This window comes from Cucumis melo, chromosome 2, assembly GCF_025177605.1.
Source record: "Cucumis melo cultivar AY chromosome 2, USDA_Cmelo_AY_1.0, whole genome shotgun sequence".
In the NCBI taxonomy this organism is placed as follows: Eukaryota; Viridiplantae; Streptophyta; class Magnoliopsida; order Cucurbitales; family Cucurbitaceae; genus Cucumis; species Cucumis melo.
Window position 1 is genome coordinate 17,542,594 of NC_066858.1, and position 6,939 is coordinate 17,549,532.

At 27.7% G+C, this 6,939-nt stretch overlaps 1 pseudogene; it reads left to right on the forward strand.

Moving 5' to 3' along the window:
- The first annotated feature begins 1,987 nt into the window (after positions 1–1,987).
- On the forward strand, positions 1,988–6,608 carry LOC103501570 (NADPH-dependent pterin aldehyde reductase-like; annotated as a pseudogene).
- Positions 6,609–6,939: the final 331 nt, after the last annotated feature.

Here is a 6,939-nt window from a genome sequence, read left to right on the forward strand (position 1 = left end):
ATTGTAATCAGTCTGTGGGCTTTGTAGAGTGATGATCATTTGTATACTCTGTACTGTTAATCATAAGTGATTGATTATGATGTATGTCTGTTAGTAATAAAATCTCCTATCTCGGGTCAAGTACTCCCCAAACGTAGATGCATTGTCAGCGAACTAGGTTAACAAACCTCTGTGTCTATACTGTATTTACTATATGTGTTTATCGTTGAGCCTACTGTAGTTGAGCGTGCGTGTCACCTATCTTCGACTTATTTGTTTATTGTTTCATTATTTTTCATATTGAGATATATTATAAACTAATAATTGGGTGAAGTAGATTCAATTATCTTCTTCTTTTAACTAGGACTGTAATTGGTACCTTGTGTCGGCATTAAAAATGGTAAAACCTTTTTATATTTTTATATTGATGTGTAGAGTCGTAAAATAAAATGAGGTTTTGTTTTCTTATCAGGTTTTTCAAGAATCCATTGGAGTAGTGAAATCATATTGAAACAACTAATTGATTTATAAGACTTTTTGTAGGGTTGGTAGCAAAATTTTGGTTGCAATGTACTTATTTTAAGCTTGTTCATAGCAAAAGACGTCTCTATTTTATTCTTTGATTGTAAACCCTTTACCAAAAATAGTTATTAGCCAATATTTTTATACAAATATTATAAAGTGTATGATAACGTATATATATTAAAATGTTGACTGTTTGTTTCCATGTGGGTGTGTTGTATTAGAAGTAATTTGTAATTGAACTGGTGTGTGTAATGGTAGGGCGATAAGAAAAATAGGGACTTTCATTTAGTGTATTTTTTTGTAAAAGATGTAGTAATAGAGGAGTATATGACATTTGATTTTTAAAAAAAACTGTCAAGGTAAAGATATTCTTGACATTCAATTATAATCATGCTATGCCTATTCTTGACATTCGACAAAAGTCATGATTGACATTTTCTTGACAGGAAAAAAATGTTAAATTTTATAAATTTATGACATTTTATAACTGTTGTCAATATGCAAAGAATGACAGATAATTACTCTAATATGTGTGAATTGAGGATAGTTAGTTATTGTCATAAAATATAAAATAATGACGTTCATTATTTGTCAATAATACTTAATATGTGACATTTATTTTTTGTCATGAAAATGTTGTGACAGTTTTTTTAATCTGTCATAGATAGTCATACCTTTACAGGTGATACAATGACTTTAAAAAGCTGTCATGAATTTTAAATATGACAGATTTCAACTCTGGTGGTAGGCAATTTTTCTTGTAGTATTCGTTAATTTGTGGCTGTAAGGTTCCTACATGCATATCCTTCTCCTAAAAATTGATTTCTACAAAATAATAATAGTAACCAGAATATTTGAGCTACTTTTTGTAAAAAAGTTTCAAATTCATGTGTTCTAACATTATTTCTCAAATACGACAATAAAATATATACTGAGATAAAAGCATGTCCACACAAACAACTTGGGGTGCCTTTGCTTTGCGATGCTTTTGGCTGTTGTGTGCCCATGAAGCAAAACCATACAAAATTAGACAATTTCATACTTGCAAACCGTGAACAATATTGTACTATGATGGAGATATTATGAAATGTCTTTGGTCCACAATAAATTGGTATCATAGTTCGAACAACAAAATTATGCTACTGACTTAGTCGTGTTAACAGAAAACTCCTTGTAAAAAAAAAAAAAATTCCTAGAGGAAAACAAAGAAATTAACGCTCTTCAATGAAGTAGTCATAATTATTATTAATTTGTAATGCACCAAACGATCTAAGTTGTATTCATATTTTTTATGTTTATGTTCTTTTTTGTCTCGCCAACACATTGTTAATGGACTACATAAATATGTATATGTACCTCAATTTTTTATTACCTTACTGTTTTTCTATTCATGTTTGGTTGTTGATTTTTTAATGGTGAGAAGTTGACCTTATTTAAAAACTAATAGGTTGGAGTGTATAATTTAAGTGGAATATGAGTAGTATGATATTATAAATTTTTTTAAGAATTTTTTGAAGGACGAGCTCCACCACTAGAAGAGAAGAGTTGTTGTCCGTTGTTCTCTCTCTCCAACTCTTCTACACATTATATATATAGAAGTGGTGTGAGTTATTAACACAATTTTGATTTATATACAAATTAAATCATATATGAACAATTGTTTAATTTTGTGATAGTTTGATGGCTAAAACTAAATCATCAAACGATGATCAAGAATTAGAAGAAAGGAATGAAGTTGGAGACATGATAATGGAAGCAGAAACCACAAAAACAATTGTAATAAGTGGAGTGAGCAGAGGGTTAGGACGAGCTTTGGCATTGGAATTTGCAAAACTTGGCCATACAATCATTGGTTGTGATCGTGACAAAATCAAATTGGATTCACTTCGACTTCAGCTCTCCAATGCTTCCCCACGAAACCATTTGCTCTTCAACCTTGATGTGGTAACTCTAACTTTTAATTTTTCTTTCTTTAATGTGTTTTTGGTATAAGGTTTGAAATGAATTTGTTTTCAGCTTTCTAGAGTTTAGATGGAGGTCTTATTTTTCTTTACAATGAAAACTAATACATCCAGGGATGTAGTTAACACATCCTATTAATGAACTATATAAAATCCTTATGTGTCGATTTCTCTAACGGTCTACTTTACTGGCTTTCTCTAAAAGTTGATTTCATATATAATGTTTACAATTTTTATTTTGTAGAAATCAAATGATAGCATTCGAGAAATGGCACACACGGTTGAGAAGAAATTTGGTTCGATTGACATCATTGGTATATATATTTATATAAAAAGTTTTCTTTAAGTTTGTTTTCTTTTACTGGGATTTAATTTAGTGAAATTAAATTAATGTGAGTGTTTGAATGAATTTTGACAGTAAATAATGCGGGTGTGTTTCATGACACATTGAAGTTCTGGGAGATTGGTAGTGAAATGTTGAATGATGTGATAGACATAAACATAAAAGGGGTAGCAAATGTGTTGCGTCACTTCATTCCTCTCATGCTTCCGAAGAATAAAGGAATTATTGTTAATAGTCTTCTCTCTATGGAAGAATTGGAGCTCCCAAGGTATGTGTGTGTGTGTATATATATATATACTACTATACTATTATTAACCAAATTTTAATTTAATCAAAATTTTCTATTAATGTCCATCAACTTTTTGTCCATCGTTGTGGGTCACTGTATGTTTTGCCCTTTTTTAGCCTTACTTACATTAAAACCAATGTGTTATTTATTCTAATGAATTTTCAATTAGGCATTCTTTAACGTAAAAGACTCATTTACTATACTATAAATAGGAAAAAAGAAAAAAAAAGAATTAAAATCACCCTTCATCCTTATACTTTTGTTTAATTAATTATTTTTCAACTTATAACTATTTGTTCCTTTTCTTTTTAAATTTGTGATAATTTAGACCCATTAATTAGTTTAAAAGTTAAGATACTTTCTCTCAAATTTTGCAAATATTTCAATCTCTCTAGAGTAGAAAAAGTTAAATGGTTAAATTTCAAAAACAGGAACAAACATTTCTGAACTACTCTTTTCTTCAGTTTATGAAATCTAGGCTTCATTTTTTTAAATGTATGAAATAAACAGCATAAAGAAATTTAAAAGTAGAAAAAGTATTTATAAATTCAGTTTTGAAAAACCCAAAATAGAAAAGCAAATAGTCAATAAATGAAGCTTTAGCCTTTTAATATTTAGTATGTAACAATTTATTCTCTTTACTTTCGATCGAAACAATTTAATTCTTATACTTCCAAAATTTGTAATGTATTACGTAATTTTTAAATTTTTAACTTTTAGTATAATTATAAACCCAAAAACTAATTTTGTCACTGTATAAAGAATTTCATTAAATTTTAGTAGTTTTTCATAAATGGAGATTAAATCAAAGGATAGTTGCAAATATAGTAATTATATTCAAAATAATTAAGTATATATATCGCAATATTTTTCAAAAATTGCAAATATAGTAAAAATTTTCAAAATCTATCAATGATACTTTTATCATTGATAGACCATAAGAGTCTATCAACGATAGAAGTCTATCACCGATAGACTTTGCTATATTTGTAAATTCTTTTTAAATATTGCTACATGCTTAATAATTATTCTAAAAATTGCTATCCATTATAATTACCCTTAAACCAATATTAATGGTAATGTACAATGTAGAATGTAGTTATTAGATGATAGATAATAGACATGCATGACAGAAAATGAATCATAAAATTACCCTAATTGTTAAGGTAAAGAAGCTGAGTATACTATAGACTATTTTGAGTATATACTTAAACTTGATTCATGTTTACGTCTCTACATAAAGTTCAAGTTTACTTAAAAATAACCTTGGGACCTTAGTTTATTGGATTTCAGATTATAGTATTCAAATTTTCAATAATGACTTTATTGATTAGAATATGATTACAAACTACAAGTTTTACAATATAAATTCCAACATTATAAATGTCTGTTTGTCATTGAATTTTTTTAAAAAGCTTACTTTAGTATCTGTCATTTATAAAATTTCATTAACTCTTTAACAGAATAATGTGGTGACTTCTACATTTAGATATTTAGGTCATAGATATATCATATATATAAAGTAACTTGATTCATATGAGAATTATCTACAAGTTTTGTTGAGTTTATTTTCTATATGGGTTGTTCTTATTTTATTTTTTTTAATTTATTTCACATTTCCATGAATGTGTTAACACTTGAATGCCAGTTCTAATCTTTTTTTTTTCTTTTTATACTCAATGTTTCTATAATTTGTTTCAAGATTCTAATTTGAAAAAGAAATAAAAACAAAAATAAAGGGTGGGGGAGTTGGGAATGAGATGTGAGAGAGTTCAATTTTGGAGAAAAAAGAAACAAAATTAGTTTTTCGGCTTTATTTGATTCAATTGGGTTGATGATGTTTTTGTGTTGGCATAAAAGATTTACAGATCAAATTAATAAGATTGGTCGGTTATTTATCAATTGAAGTAATATGTTGAATTTAGAGTTTAGTCATCCAAATATACAAACGACCTCATCATTTCGTCTAAGAATCAATGAAATCCTGATTTTAGAAATTAAAGTAAGCTCTTTTTAAACATTTAGAGATTAAAAAATACGTTTTTAAGTTCAGAGATAGTTTAGAGATCAAAATAGAATTTAAACCTCATTTCTATTAACACCAAATAGAGACCATTATTGTTCTAAAAGCTTCATCCATTTATTCGTCACTTTTTTAGACCTATTTTCTAGACCATTTTTTCACCACATCATTTTTTTTCCCACTTTCATTTACATATATAAAAATAAATAATGTTTTGCTCGTGTAGCTGAGTATTAATAATCTAATGATATTCTCTGCATATCATCGAATGTTGATATGAGCCTACCAATAAAAGACTTCTTCAATGGATTGATAATCGATAGGTTTCACAGTCAAGTCCTTGATTGATAGAGTTTGTATCTATATATATCAATGAAACTTTAATTTAATATTTGGTTAATTTATACAAAAGTAACAAAACTTTTAAATATTTACGATTCTTATAACAAAATAAGAAAAGACCATGAAGTCGGATTATTTTTTTTCCATAAATTTCGTATATGTACTTATTGGTTTTAAATATTGTGGAACGAGCTATGTAGTTTTTCGTTTCTTCTTGTTATTTGCGATTAGTTATGTCTAAAGCTTTCACACCAAGTTTAATGTTTATTATCCAATCGTCCGAATTTGAAGTTCTTTTTTTCATCGTTTAAAATGAACTACATGATCATATATCATGATCTAAACCATCGTTTAGAAGAAAACTACTCATGCTCATGACGTGGCCAACTAATCGGATGTTGGGTGAGGTATTTTTGGAATTTCACGTTGTGGACATGTGAGTTTTTTTCTTTTTCAAAATTTTTTTGTACATGTAAATATTTTATGGGTTTGTTTTATTTTTTAAAAAATTCCTTTGACATTTTATACATTTTTCAAAAAAATTTATGTATTATTTTTTTTTCATATCTTGCTATATGTAGTATTACTTTCAAAATAATTGCTATATTTGGTTGCACCTATTATGCAGGCTTCGGTTTATTGCAATTCAAAATGGGCGATTGAAGGTTTGAGCAAATCGATTGCAAAGGAGGTACCAAATGGAATGACGATTGTAACATTGGATCCTGGCGTTATTAATACTGATATGTGTGCTTATTATCTTGGCCATTTAGCTTCTCAATACCAATCTCCTCATGAATGGTATGTCTACAAATATTTCTATTTATTTCTCAATCACAACATGTTATTCAAAGAAAAAAAAATGAAGGTTTTATTGATGGGTATTAATGTTTTTGTGTTAGAGCTCTCAAAGCAACTCCAATGATTCTAAACATTACAAGGGCTGACGACTCTCATTGCTCCTGATCCTGGTGTTTTACCTGATTCTTGTTTTTAATCCCATGAGAAGGAAATATAAAATAAAACAAAAAGTCAATTGGTAATATATATCTGAATTACATGTAACTTTATTTTGTGTTGTTGCTCGAACCACTACAAGAAAACACATCTATCACAAGATGCATTTGGTATTTTGTTCATGCTTAATAGTGTTTGATACTTCAGCCCATTATTTTTCAATCATTATTTTGATTCGCATTACTTCTTTTAAATTTTTATTCTACAGAATGTACGTTACATCTTCTTACTTTTATTTTATTTCTAATATTGTATCATTTAGTTTGTTAAGTTCCTATACATAATAAAAACGGTTAGATTTTCAAATATTTTTTTAAAATATGAATCAATTATTTTAAAACAAATGTGAAAGAAAATTGATTTAAATAATAGCTACAAAAATAAAATTGTTGCCAAATAGGCTATAAAGTTGTTGCTATATAAAGAAAACTAGTATGTTGTATTGCTACAAGTATTGCAT